Here is a 14,583-nt window from a genome sequence, read left to right as displayed (position 1 = left end):
ATCTCAATCCCTGCCATTGGAGCAAACAATTTTGAGTTGAAGCCTCAACTAGTTGCTCTAATGCAACAGAACTACAAGTTTCATGGACTTCCATCAGAAGATCCCTATCAGTTTTTAACTAAATTCTTGCAGATCTGTGTTACTGTTAAGACTAATGGAATAGATCCTGAAGTCTACAGGCTCATGCTTTTCCCTTTTGCTGTAAGAGACAGAGCTTGAACATGGTTGAACTCACAACCTAAAGATAGCTTGGACTCTTGGGATAAGCTGGTCACGGCCTTCTTGGCCAAGTTCTTTCCTTCTCAAAAGCTGAGCAAGCTTAGAATGGATGTTCAGACCTTCAAGCAAAGAGATGGTGAATCCCTCTATGAAGCTTGGGAAAGATACAAGTAGTTGACCAAAAAGTGTCCTTCTGACATGCTTTCAGAGTGGACCATTTTGGATATATTCTATGATGGTTTATCCGAGTTCTCTAAGATGTCACTGGACCATTCTGCAGGTAGATCCATTCACCTAAAGAAAACGCCTGTAGAAGCTCAAGAACTCATTGACATGATTAAAAATAACCAATTCATGTACACCTCTGAGAGGAATCCTGTGAGTAATGGGATGCCTCAGAAGAGGGGAGTTATTGAAATTGATGCTTTGAATGCCATATTGGCTCAGAATAAAATGTTGACTCAGCAAGTCAACATGATTCTCAGAGTCTGAATGGATTGCAAAATGCATCCAACAGTACTAAAGAAGCATCTTTTAAAGAAGAAGCTTATGATCCTGAGAACCCTGCAATGGCAGAGGTGAATTACATGGGTGAAGCCTATGAAAACACCTATAATCCCTCATGGAGAAATCTTCCAAATTTCTCATAGAAAGATCAACAGAAGCCTCAATAAGGCTTTAATAATGGTGGAAGAAATAGGTTTAGCAATAGCAAGCCTTTTCCATCATCTTCTCAGCAACAGATAGAGAATTCTGAGCAGAGCCCCTCTAGCTTAACAAACATAGTCTCTGATCTATCAAAGGCCGAAACCAAACTAGAGTTCAACGCCAGTTCCATGCTGCATTCTAGAGTAAAATGTTAGAAACACGTCACAAACCAGAGTTAAACGCCAAAAACATGTTACAACTTGGTGTTTAACCCCAAGAGAAGCCTCTCCACATGTAAAGTTCAAGCTCAGCCCAAGCACACACCAAAGTAGGCCCCGAAAGTGGATTTCTGCACTAAGACTTATTTCTGTAAATCCTAGTAACTAGTTTAATATAAATAGAACTTTTTACTATTGTATTAGACATCTTGGTATCTATCTTTGGACGTTTAGTTCTTAGACTTTAGGGGCAGGCCATTCGGTCATCCTGGACCTTTATCACTTATGTATTTTCAACGGTGGAGTTTCTACACACTATAGATTAAGGTGTGGAGCTCTGCTGTCCCTCGAGTATTAATGCAATTACTATTGTTCTTCTGTTCAATTCAACTTATTCTTATTCTAAGATATCCGCTGCACTTCAACATGATGAATGTGATGATCCGTGACACTGATGACAGGTCATCATATACCCATTTTTCAAGTTAATTTCACTTGTTTTACTAGTCTTTATTCACTTTCTTGCATCCTAAGTAAGTGATTTGGAATGAAAATGCATAACTTCTTTAAATCAAGCAACCACCATTAAATTGATGCTAAATCATGAGGTTTAAGCAAGAATTAATTGATTTTTAATGAATTATAAACCTTATGAGTTTAGAGATACTTTGAGTGGTTGTTTTGGTTTCTTGTAGGTGAAGAAAGGAAGAAAAGAGGAAAAACGTGGCTTAAGAAAGCGTGGCCCAAGGGAAGAAGGAGTGTGGCGCATAGAAGGAGGAAGCAAACATTGCCCTCCACAATGGCACACTGCCCTCCAGGAGAGCAACATTATGAGCCAAACCTTGAAAAAGCATCACTGCCCTGCCCACAACAAGGGCGGAGCACAATTTGATGCTAAGAATCAAAGAGAGCAAAAACTTTGCCCTGCCCTCCTCAAGAGCAATATCGGGCTTCAACCAAGAAAAATTCAAAAGGAATTGCTTCATAATGCTTCCTATGGGTTTCAAACCCAAGGACAAGGAGGAAAGGAGTAGCACTCAAGCACAATAAAATCAAGCAAAAATTAGCTTGCTTTCATTCTCCCTGGATCGAACACGGCACCATGAGGAAGCAAGGAACTAAGCATGACTTTGGTGCCAAGAAAACCAAAGAAAAGAAGTAGCGTGTGCCTCCACCAAGTTTCGAACTTGGGACTTCACCTTTGGCACATTGCCCTGCCCTCCACAAGGGTAGGGCAGCATTTTGTGATGCACGGCCAGCGCACAAGATTGGCACGCACCAAGGGAGTCTCGGCCAGCAGCAACGCGCACGGGCAGAATCTGGCGCACCAAGAAAACTCTGCCCTGCCCTCCACAAGGGCAGGGCAGCATACTGCAGCATCACACGCACCAAACACGCATGCAACAAGGGCCGCACACACTATTTCCTGCCCTGCCCTCCACAATGGTAGGGCAGCCTCCTGGGAGCTACTTTCTCATGGGCTGAAATTGGATTAAAAATCCAATTAAATTCATTTCTTCACCAAATCAAAAGCCCATCCAAATTCCAAAATCCAAGAATAGAAAGTGTATAAATATGAGATAGTTTGATGTAATCAGAACTTTCTTTTTCACTTTTGACTTTTGAACCTTCTCTTGATTTTTGAATTTAGAGACTTCATTGAGAGCTAGGAACTGAAATTTCAGGGAATTAGGAAGGAGAATTGATCTCTCTTCTTCCTCGTTCTTGCTTGAGCATTTTTTTACTTTTCTTGTTTGAGTCTTGGGTGTGAAGAATTGAGGAATTTCTGTCTCAATCTCTATTCAAGATCTCTTTAATTCCTCTTCTGCATAATTAAGTTCAATTACATTTCCTTTACTGCTTCTTCTTTAATTTCTTGCTCATTGCTTTGTGAACTTGGATCTGGGAAGGCAATTGAGATCTAGACTTTACTATCTAGTCTCTGGAGTCCTGAGACCCAATTTTCTTTTTGGTTCTTCTGTGAACCTCTGCTGCAATTTAATTTCCCTTTCTGTTGAGATCTAACGAAATTCAATTCATCTCTTGCTTTGATAATTGTTGCAATTTAATTTCCCTTGCTTGAATTCTGAAATACCAGTCCTCAAATCCCTTTTCCATTCAAGCAATTTATATTTCTTGCACTTTAAGTTACTGCAATTTACATTTCTTGCACTTTAAGTTTCAGTCATTTAATTTCTTGTTCTTTAAGATTCAGCTCTTTTACTTTCAGTTCTCTTTAAATTTCTGCAATTCTTCCCTTCCCCTTTACATTTTCTGTCATTTACTTACTGTTGGATACAAAATCACTCAACCAAAACTTGATTCGCTTGACTAAGTCAACCACTAAACTAAAATTGCTCAATCCTTCAATCCTTGTGGGATTGACCTCACTCCCGTGAGTTTTATTACTTGATGCGACCCGGTACACTTGCCGGTGAGTTTTGTGTTGGATCGTTTTCCACACATCAAGTTTTTGGCGCCGTTGCCGGGGATTGAAATAGATTGACAATGATTAAGTGAAGTGGAGATCTAGATCAAGCACTTTTTCTTTATTTTTAACTAACACACTAACTGTTTGAAAATTTGCCTCTATCAACTCACTAACTGTTTGAGAATTTGTCTCAACTAACAGCACTCAATTCTCAAGAGTGCTGCTGTTTGTTCCTCCTGATTGTTTGCATGCCACAGGAAAAGAAATCTCTACAGACAAAGTGTATCATGACATGAAGCCACCACTCATTACACTAATCAAGAACAATTGTTCTTATGACGGAAATCCATTGGAAGATCCTCAACAGCACATATCCACTTTTCTGAGGACTTGTGATGCTGTCAAAACTAATGGTCTAGATCATGACACTTATAAGATCTTGTTATTCCCTTTCTCATTAAAGGGTGAAGCTGCATAATGGTTTGAAACTTTCCCCCAAGGAAGTATCACTAGTTGGGATGATTTGGTCACCAAATTTCTGGCCAAATTCTCCTCATCCCGACAGATCATCAAGCTGAAAGAGGGGGAACATCTATTCACACAAGGAGAAGAAGAACCACTCTTCAAGTGGGTTTCTGAGCTTTCTATGAAGGACTAACCCCAGAGACAAGAAAAGCAGTGGACTACTTCTCAAATGGCTTACTCAAGGCAACAACAACTGCCCAAGGTATTGCAAATTTCAATGACACAGGAGTCAACAACCAACACTCATTCGTGAAACCACAGAATGCAATTTCAGAAAAAGAAGTGATGAAACTTGAAGGAATGAATGTATTCATGAACCTGAACAAACAAATGCACCATCAAACACAGCAACACATGGAGCTGAGAGATAGAAAAATTGATTGCCTGCAGTCTGCTTCAGTGAATGCCCAGTTCCCACCATGGAGGCCCCATTCTTATCTAAGAATGGGGGAGTTCCGACATCAAGAACAAGGAAGTTTCAACCAGGGCAAATCCATGACCACAAACAACCAACATCACTCATCCACCAATGCCAATCAAAGCCAATACTCACAAAACATACACTTCCAGACTCATTCCAACTGGAGAAGGACCGAGTACCAAACTCACGAACCAAGGGACTTCAATTACAATAACCCCAACTTCACAAACCAGCAAAAACACCATTATGGTAACAACAACCACTACATACCACCACAACACCCACCCTTCCAACCTTTAACATCTCACAACTGACCAATCTCACAAGAATCTCAGAGGATCACTAACTTGGAGATCTTAATAGAGAGAATGATGAAACTCCAAGAGGAGATAACAAAGAACCAAGAGATGTCAATCAGAAGAATTGAGGAGCAGATAGCTCAACTGGCGAAGCACTTTGCAGAAATGGGTGAGAAGAAGGCAAATACTTCCCCCAGAGCCACTGAGGACAAACCAACCAACACCGAAGAGGCTACAAAGAAGGAATGATAGAAAAGGATCATAGAGGAAAGTAAGAAAACCTTGGACAAAGAAAGTACCAGCCAAGAAAAACACAACAAGGAATTCTTACAAGGAGAAACAGAGGATAGAATTAAAGAAAAGCAGAAAAGCCCCACTGGAAAATTTTCACTAGGGGATAGAGTAATGATAAACATTCAAACCATGAAGGTGTCCCCACAGTTTTCTGATCACTACACTGTGACTAAGATCCTTGATACGTAAAAATTAAGATTTCACGTACAACCGGCAAGTATACCGGGTCGTATCAAGTAATAAGACTCACTAGGAGTGAGGTCGATCCCACGAGGATTGGTAGATTAAGCAACTTTAGTTAAATGGTAAATTTAGTCAAGCGAACATAATTTTGATTTTATGAGCAATGTGACTTTTGAACATAATTGCAGGAATTTAAATGGCAATGAATTTAAGAACGGGAATATAGAAATAAAATGAAAGTAAATAACTGAAACTTAAATTGCAAGAAACTTAAATGACATCAAAGATAAATGACAAGGAATTAAAGGGTGCAGAAAATTAAAGAACATAAGAGTAAATAGCAAGAATTAAAGGAACAAAATGTAGATGACAAGAATAATAAATTGACCGAATGTAAAAGGGAATTGGGTTATGGGTAATCAACCAACTAGAAGCAAAAGGAATAAGAAGTAATGATAGAGAGGATCATTAGGGATCAGAGATGCAAGTTTTCATGAATTGATGTTAGTCAAATCCTTCTCAATCATGGGTATAGATCCATGGCAAGTGGGTAATTGAATCCCAATCTCTTGGTGATTCAATTTCTCTCAACATAACCAATTGCCACTCTCGTGATCTAATTGTTCATGAGAAGAGATGAAGCTCAAATCTAATCCAGCCACACAACTCCCATAATCTCAACCAAGGAGAGTTACATCTCACATACTAACCAAGGTGTATTGATTAAAGAAATCATGAAAGGATGAACTCTAAACTGAATTATGTGGCTCATTCCTCAAATTCACCACATAATTCATATAGATTAACCCCTCTCTCGATGGTGGTTGAATCTTTGAAGAACAAGAGTTCCCTCTTTAGATCAACCACTAGAATTGAGGAGGAAAAGATGAGTTCACCAATGCATTCCAACAAGCAGAGCTCTTCCCCCTAATGGAAGTGGGGTTTAGTGAGTCATAGCTCCAATTTCAACAACAATTGCCATAAACTAAAATTAAACTAAATGCAAAGAAAGATGATGAAGAATAAAGAAATGCTTAAAGCTTAAGAAAATGAAGAAGAAGAGTTCCAAGAAGAAACAAAATAGCTCTCCGGGTATCCTCCCGGAAGTGCTAAAAGAGTTCTCAAAGTGAAAGCTAAAAGTATAAAAATTCTAAGTGTCAAAAGTCTCCTTAAAGTACAAACTCAATCTCTATTTATATTAGTCCTAAAATTCCTTCAAAGATCTTCAATTGGGCTAGCAATGTGGGCTTTCTCTTTGTTGAATTTCTGGTTCAATTGATGAAGTTTCTTGCCTTTGTGAGGAATAGAGGAAGCAGAGCAAGTTGGCTATAATTCTGGCCCATTGAGGGGCGTTATTGGCAACAACTCTAGGCTTAATGCACGTTGGCAACGTGCATGGTATTTTCCTGGAAGTGAAGTTTGAGACTTGGGCGTTGCTGGCCCAAGTTATTGCCAACAACTTGCTTTTCTTCTTCTTGACTCTTCTTTCATGTCTAATGTTGCCCAGAATTTGAGTGTCAATCCTCTGCTTCAATATAGACTATTATACATCATTGGAAAGCTCTTGATGTCTTCTTTCCAATGCCACTGGAATCACCTCATTTGGACTTTCCTAGCTCAAGTTATGCTTCCTCAAAGAAGGTAAGGTCAAGCTGCCAAGTTGTTGCCAAAAACGCACCCATTCTCCCAAGTTGGCAACGTGCTCGTGCCTATCCTCCCAAGGCAGAGAAATGAGGCTGGCGTTGTTGCCAAACACGCCTTCTTGCTAGCACGTTGGCAACGTGCCCGTTGCTTCCTCATGGGCTGCCTTCTAGCCTCCTTGAATTTCAACTTCATGTTCTTATTTTTGGGGCCTAGAGAAGACTCTGATTTGGCTTCAATTTTGTGCTCCACCATAGACTATTATATATGGTTGGAAAGCTATGAATGTTAGCTTTCCAACGCAACTGGAAGCACTCAATTTGGATCTCTATAACTCAAGTTATGCTAGTTTGAAGGAGACAGGGTCAGGCTGCCAAAATCGCACATGTTTTTGGTGAAAACGCCCTTGTTTCCAGCGTTGCCAACGTGCTCAGATTCTGAAGCTCTAAATGAAGCCATCTTTTGAAGCTTCAAATGAATGCCAATCCCATACTATGATATATGGTTGGAAAGCTCTGGATGTCTACTTTCAAATGCCGTTGGAATCACCTCATTTGGAGCTTTGTAGCTCAAGATATACTCCATTGAAGGAGGTAAGGTCAGGCTGTCCAGCTCTCCAGCGTTTTTGGCAAACACTCCTTTGTTCTTTCAAGTTAGCAACGTGCTACCTCCATTCTTCACCATCCAAAGCTTCCTGGCGTTGTTGCCAAACACGCCAATGCTTTCTTGAGTTGGCAACGTGCTCGATGCTCTTTCCTAGCTCCAGACATTGCTTCCCACGTTGCCATTGAACACGCCTATAGAAGCTGGCGTTGGCAACGTGGTTGGCAAGGCTTCCTGGCGTTGGCAACTTGGCTGGCAGCACATCCTGGCGTTGGCAACTTGGCTGGCAGCACATCCTGGCGTTGGCAACTTGGCTGGCAGCACATCCTGGCGTTGTTGACGAACACTCCTTCTCTTCAGCACGTTGGCAACGTGCTCGAGCCTTCCTCAAAGCTCCATATTTGCTTCCTGGCGTTGCCTTGAAACACGCCAATGGTTCCTGGCGCTGGCAACGCCCTCGAGCTCCTCTTCAAGGCTTCATTCTTGTTGCTTGGCGTTGCCTAGAAACACGCCAGTGAAGTAGCACGTTGGCAACGCCCTCGAAACTCCTTCATGGCCCAAGTTCCTCTAGCTTAGCGTTGCCTTGAACAACGCCCATAGTTCTTGGCGTTGGCAACGCCCTCGAAACTCCTTCATGGCCCAAGTTCCTTGCTTGTGTGCGTTGCCCATAACAACTCACTCCTTCTTCCAAGTTGGCAACGCCACTTCTCTTCCAAGGTTGCCTGGCGTTGCCTCCAATAACGCAGCCCTTCTCCAAGTTGGCAACGCCAACTTCTCTTCTTGCAAGGTTGCCTGGCGTTGCCATGAACAACGCCCACTATCTCCAACTTGGCAACGCCAACTTCTTCTTGCAAGGTTGCCTGGCGTTGCCATGAACAACGCCCACTATCTCCAAGTTGGCAACGCCAACTTCTTCTTGCCCACCTTGCATCATTCTTGCTTCCATGCTTTCTTGTTTCATCACCTATCATCAACAAAGGAAATAGCTTCAAAGTCTTACCAATTCATGCAATAAATTTCATGAGATTCATTCATACTCATTCATGTATGTATTCCTTAAATCATTTGCATGAATTTGGCTAGAATCAACATGTTCCTTGGTGTTCTCATGCATGAAGACAAAACTCATAAAAGAGCTTGTTTATTTAGAGAAAATGAGTGAAACTAAGCTAAAACCAACTAAACTAACTAGCTAATATAGTAAATATGCAAATGCATCAATCCTTCCACAGGAATTCATAGAGGTCATCAAAGAGGAAACCGGAAGGAAGTTCACAGTGAAGAAAGACAAGCTAAGGCACTGTGATTTTCAACTTTCATGATCAGCAGAATGGAAGATGTCAAGCTAGTGACAATAAAGAAGCGCTTGTTGGGAGGCAACCCAACCTGAGGTAGTTTTCTTTTCATAGCTTTTTCAATAAAAATGTTGAATAATTGGTATGCATTACAAGGAGCTAAGTTCGGTGTTGCACACCAAAACAACTTAAGGGAGAGTGAAAGATTCTAAGTTTGTTGTTCCACCAAAAAGCTCATTTAAAAGCACATTCTCACCTCTTGCATAATGCTAGCTCCAAGCAATCAAACAAATTATCCAACTATTTAACTGCTTTCTAGCTTCAATCCCATAACCTTTAGCAAGGATACAAGGTTTCAAATATGGTTAACTTGTTGCATTAGAGACAGTGGCAAGTAATTAAGTTTGGTGTCTCCAACACCAAAATAAATCCAAGAGCCACACTCAATTTATGCATACTAACAATGCAATTAAGGGCTTGAGAAGCAAGCAACTTTGAGAATTATGCAGGACATGAGTCAACAATTGAAGATATTGTGCATCTTAACTCAAAGAAAACACAACAGAAGGAAGAATCACAGGGCTGCAACTTCAAAGGTTGTATCTAAACTCAATCCTTGCTGCTGTGAATTATTTTGAACGTGGGAACCATTATATATCCTGCTAAAGTGTTTATCTAGTTGCAAGTGAAGTTGTTTGATTAAGTATGATAACTTGCATGATGCTTGTCATCCATCACCTAGCTGAATTTAGTTTTGTTTCCCATATGCTTGAATAAAAGAGAATTGTTTGAATTGAAAAGTGAATATCCAATGTTGCATAAGTTAGAATGGAAGTTAATGGTGGTGTATGTGTTTGATTAAATGCATAACTCATAAAATAATTGCTGCATAATGTCATTTTCATTTAAGTGTGATCTAGCTTGCTGTTATAAAGGTTCTTATCAGTAAAGAAAAGCCCTTGAGAGCAAAAATAAAATAGAAAGAAAAGAAAGAAGAAAAAGCCAATGTGGCAAGAAAAACAAAGAATAAAGGCTGGACACCAATAGCTTGGACCCTAGGACACATGCCTGTGGTGTTCTTGTACTAGGATATGCTTGGATAAGTAAATTCTGAGGGGTATTTCAAAACCCGGTCACTTAGATCAACTGATTTGGGATGGCCAATTGAAAGTCCACAATAAAGAGCAACCTAGATACAGAACATTTAGTTATCCAAAGTGATGCTGGGCATCAATGATCCTAGGAAGAAATAGTGAGCCATGTGTCTGTGGTGGAAAGATGTTGAGTAAAAAAATAAAGCCAAAGGCTACTACTACAACATTAGACACCATGCCTCCAAAAAAAATAATAAGCTTGTCAAGCAACATGAGAAAAGAAAAGTTAGCAAGGGAGCAAAGAAAGAACAAACCTTATAACAGCAAGTTTAGTAAGCCTTTGAGGAAAAATGTATATTATGTAACAGCAACAATAATTGAGTTATCATTGTCTGCATAAAAACTCCATGAATCAAGTTCTTCTATATGCCTAATAAGGATATGTTTTCTTTTCTTGTTCATTTCATTTTCTCTTAGTTTTGATGCATGCTTGGGGACAAGTAAGAATTAAGTTTGGTGTTGTGATGACAGGTCATCATATACACATTTTTCAAGCTAATTTCACTTGTTTTACTAGTCTTTATGCACTTTCTTGCATCCTAAGTAAGTGATTTGGAATGAAAATGCATAACTTCTTTAAATCAAGCAACCACCATTAAATTGATGCTAAATCATGAGGTTTAAGCAAGAATTAATTGATTTTTAATGAATTATAAACCTTATGAGTTTAGAGATACTTTGAGTGGTTGTTTTGGTTTCTTGTAGGTGAAGAAAGGAAGAAAAGAGGAAAAACGTGGCTTAAGAAAGCGTGGCCCAAGGGAAGAAGGAGTGTGGCGCATAGAAGGAGGAAGCAAACATTGCCCTCCACAAGGGCACACTGCATTCCAGGAGAGCAACATTATGAGCCAAACCTTGAAAAGGTATCACTGCCCTGCCCACAACAAGGGCGGAGCACAATTTGATGCTAAGAATCAAAGAGAGCAAAAACTCTGCACTGCCCTCCTCAAGAACAATATCGGGCTTCAACCAAGAAAAATTCAAAAGGAATTGCTTCATAATGCTTCCTATGGGTTTCGAACCCAAGGACAAGGAGGAAAGGAGTAGCGCTCAAGCACAATAAAATTAAGCAAAAATTAGCTTGCTTTTATTCTCCCTGGATCGAACACGGCACCATGAGGAAGCAAGGAACTAAGCATGACTTTGGTGCCAAGAAAACCAAAGAAAAGAAGTAGCGTGTGCCTCCACCAAGTTTCGAACTTGGGACTTCACCTTTGGCACATTGCCCTGCCCTCCACAAGGGCAGGGCAGCATTTTGTGATGCACGGCCAGCGCACAAGATTGGCACGCACCAAGGGAGTCTCAGCCAGCAGCAGCGCGCGCGGGCAGAATCTGGCGCACCAAGAAAACTCTGCCCTGCCCTCCACAAGGGCAGGGCAGCATACTGCAGCATCACACGCACCAAACACGCATGCAACAAGGGCCGCACGCACCATTTCTTGCCCTGCCCTCCACAATGGCAGGGCAGCCTCCTGGGAGCTACTTCCTCATGGGCTGAAATTGGATTAAAAATCCAATTAAATTCATTTCGTCACCAAATCAAAAGCCCATCCAATTCCAAAATTCAAAAATAGAAAGTGTATAAATAGGAGATAGTTTGATGTAATCAGAACTTTCTTTTTCACTTTTGACTTTTGAACCTTCTTTTGATTTTTGAATTTAGAGACTTCATTGAGAGCTAGGAACTGAAATTTCAGGGAATTAGGAAGGAGAATTGATCTCTCTTCTTCCTCGTTCTTGCTTGAGCATTTTTTTACTTTTCTTGTTTGAGTCTTGGGTGCGAAGAATTGAGGAATTTCTGTCTCAATCTCTATTCAAGATCTCTTTAATTCCTCTTCTGCATAATTAAGTTCAATTACATTTTCTTTACTGCTTCTTCTTTAATTTCTTGCTCATTGCTTTGTGAACTTGGATCTGGGAAGGCAATTGAGATCTAGACTTTACTATCTAGTCTCTGGAGTCCTGAGACCCAATTTTCCTTTTGGTTCTTCTGTGAACCTCTGCTGCAATTTAATTTCCCTTTCTGTTGAGATCTAACAGAATTCAATTCATCTTTTGCTTTGATAATTGTTGCAATTTAATTTCCCTTGCTTGAATTCCGAAATCCCAGTCCTCAAATCCCTTTTCCATTCAAGCAATTTATATTTCTTGCACTTTAAGTTACTGCAATTTACATTTCTTGCACTTTAAGTTTCAGTCATTTAATTTCTTGTTCTTTAAGATTCAGCTCTTTTACTTTCAGTTCTCTTTAAATTTCTGCAATTCTTCCCTTCCCCTTTATATTTTCTGTCATTTACTTACTGTTGGATACAAAATCACTCAACCAAAACTTGATTCACTTGACTAAGTCAACCACTAAACTAAAATTGCTCAATCCTTCAATCCTTGTGGGATCGACCTTACTCCCGTGAGTTATATTACTTGATGCGACCCGGTACACTTGTCGGTGAGTTTTGTGTTGGATCGTTTTCCACACATCAGACACTCATCATCATTCTCACCTATGAACGCGTACCTGACAACCACTTCTGTTCTACCTTAGATCGAGCACGTATCTCTTAGCCTCCATTCCAAAAGATCGGAGTCTTTGTGGTATAAGCTAGAATTATTGGCGTCCATTCCTAAGATCCGGAAAGTCTAAACCTTGTCTGTGGTATTCCGAGTAGGATCTGAGATGGGATGACTGTGACGAGCTTCAAACTCGCGAGTGTTAGGCGTAGTGACAGACGCAAAAGAATCACTGGATTCTATTCCAATATGATCGAGAACCGACAAATGATTAGCCGTGTTGTGACGGAGCATTTGGACCATTTTTACTGAGAGGATGGGAGGTAGCCATTGACGCTGGTGAAACCTGAACATACAGCTTGCCATAGAAAGGAGTAAGAATGATTGGATGAAAGTAGTAGGAAAGTAGAGATTCAGAAAGAACACAATATCTTCATGCACTTATATGAAATTCCAACCAATGAATTACATAAGTATCTTTATCTCTATTTTATGCTTTATTTATCTTTATATTTGAAAACCATTATAACCATTTGAATTCGCCTGACTGAGATTTACAAGATGACCATAGCTTGCTTCATACCGACAATCTCCGTGGGATTGACCCTTACTCACGTAAGGTATTACTTGGATGACCCAGTGCACTTGCTGGTTAGTTGTGCGAAGTTGTGAAGAGTGATATTACAATTGTGCGTACCAAGTTGTTGGCGCCATTTAGAAGAGAGGGTAGTGTTTTGTGAAAATGAAGAATGATGGAGGGGTTTATATAGTGGAGGGAGAGGGGTTTGGTTTCGGCCATTTAGGGTGGGTTTGGGTGGGAAAGAGATTTTGAATTTTGAAGGTAGGTGGGGTTTTTTGGGGAAGAGTGGATGTATGTGATTGGTGAAGGGTAATGGGGAAGAGAGATTGAGGTGATTGGTGAAGGGTATAGTGTTATTGGATTGTGTGAAGAAGAGAGAAGTGGGGTAGGTGGGGATCCTGTGTGGTCCATAGATCCTGAGGTGATTCTGTGGGGTCTACAGATCTTGAGGTGTCAAGGATTTCTCATCCCTGCACCTTTTAGGCGTGTAAAATGCCCTCTGTATGCAATCCTGGCTTTTAACGCCAGACTGCAGCTTATTTCTGGCGTTAAACGCCAAAATGTAGCCTGTTTCTGGCGTTTAACGCCAGCTTGGTGCTTGTTTTTGGCGTTAAACGCTAGACAGATGCTTGTTTCTGGCGTTTAAACGCCAGGCATCTCTTCTTCCAGGGTGTGCTTTTTCTTTTGCTGTTTGTTTATTCTGTTTTTAGTTTTTGTAATTGTTTTGTGACTCCACATGATCATAAACCTAATAAAACATAAAAGAACAATAGAAATATAGATAAATAAAAATTGGGTTGCCTCCCAATAAGTGCTTCTTTAATGTCAATAGCTTGACAGTGAGCTCTCATGGAGCTACACAGATGTTCAGAGCATTGGTGGGACCTCCCAACACTAAACTTAGAGTTTGAATGTGGGGGTTTAACACCAAACTTAGAGTTTGGTTGTGGCCTCCCAACACCAAACTTAGAGTTTAATTGTGGGGGTTTTGTTCGACTTTGTATTGAGAAAAGCTTATCGTGCCTCTTTTCTATGGTTGTAGAGGAAGATCCTTGAGCTTTAAACACAAGGTAGTCCTCATTCAATTGAAGGACTAGCTCTCCTCTGTCAACATCAATCACAGCTCCTGCTGTGGCTAGGAAGGGTCTTCCAAGAATGATGGATTCATTCTCATCCTTTCTAGCGTCCAAGATTATGAAATCAGCAGGGATGTAAAGGCCTTTAACCTTCACTAACACGTCCTCTACCAATCCATAAGCTTGTTTTGTTGACTTGTCTGCCATCTCTAATAAGATTCTTGCAGCTTGTACCTCAAAGATCACCAGTTTCTCCATTACAGAGAGTGGCATAAGATTTATACCTGACCCCAGGTCACACAGAGCCTTCTCAAAGGTCATGGTGCCTATGGTACAGGGTGTTAAGAATTTACCAGGATATTATTTCCTTTGAGGTAAAGTTTGCTGAACCCATGCATTTAGTTCACTAATGAGCAAGGGAGGTTCATCTTTCCAAGTCTAATTACCAAACAACTTGGCATTCAGCTTCATGATAGCTCCTAGATATTGAG

The 14,583-nt window shown here is 40.5% G+C and overlaps 1 non-coding gene across 1 annotated transcript; it reads right to left on the bottom strand.

Moving 5' to 3' along the window:
- Nucleotides 1-315: 315 nt before the first annotated feature.
- On the bottom strand, nucleotides 316-423 carry LOC130977909 (small nucleolar RNA R71). Its single transcript, XR_009085580.1, has one exon. It is a non-coding gene; the product is annotated as a small nucleolar RNA R71 (small nucleolar RNA).
- Nucleotides 424-14,583: the final 14,160 nt, after the last annotated feature.

The sequence above is a fragment of the Arachis stenosperma genome, chromosome 4 (genome assembly GCF_014773155.1).
Source record: "Arachis stenosperma cultivar V10309 chromosome 4, arast.V10309.gnm1.PFL2, whole genome shotgun sequence".
Lineage (NCBI taxonomy): Eukaryota > Viridiplantae > Streptophyta > Magnoliopsida > Fabales > Fabaceae > Arachis > Arachis stenosperma.
Note: the sequence above shows the minus strand (reverse complement) of the source record. Positions and strands in the feature narration are given on the sequence as shown.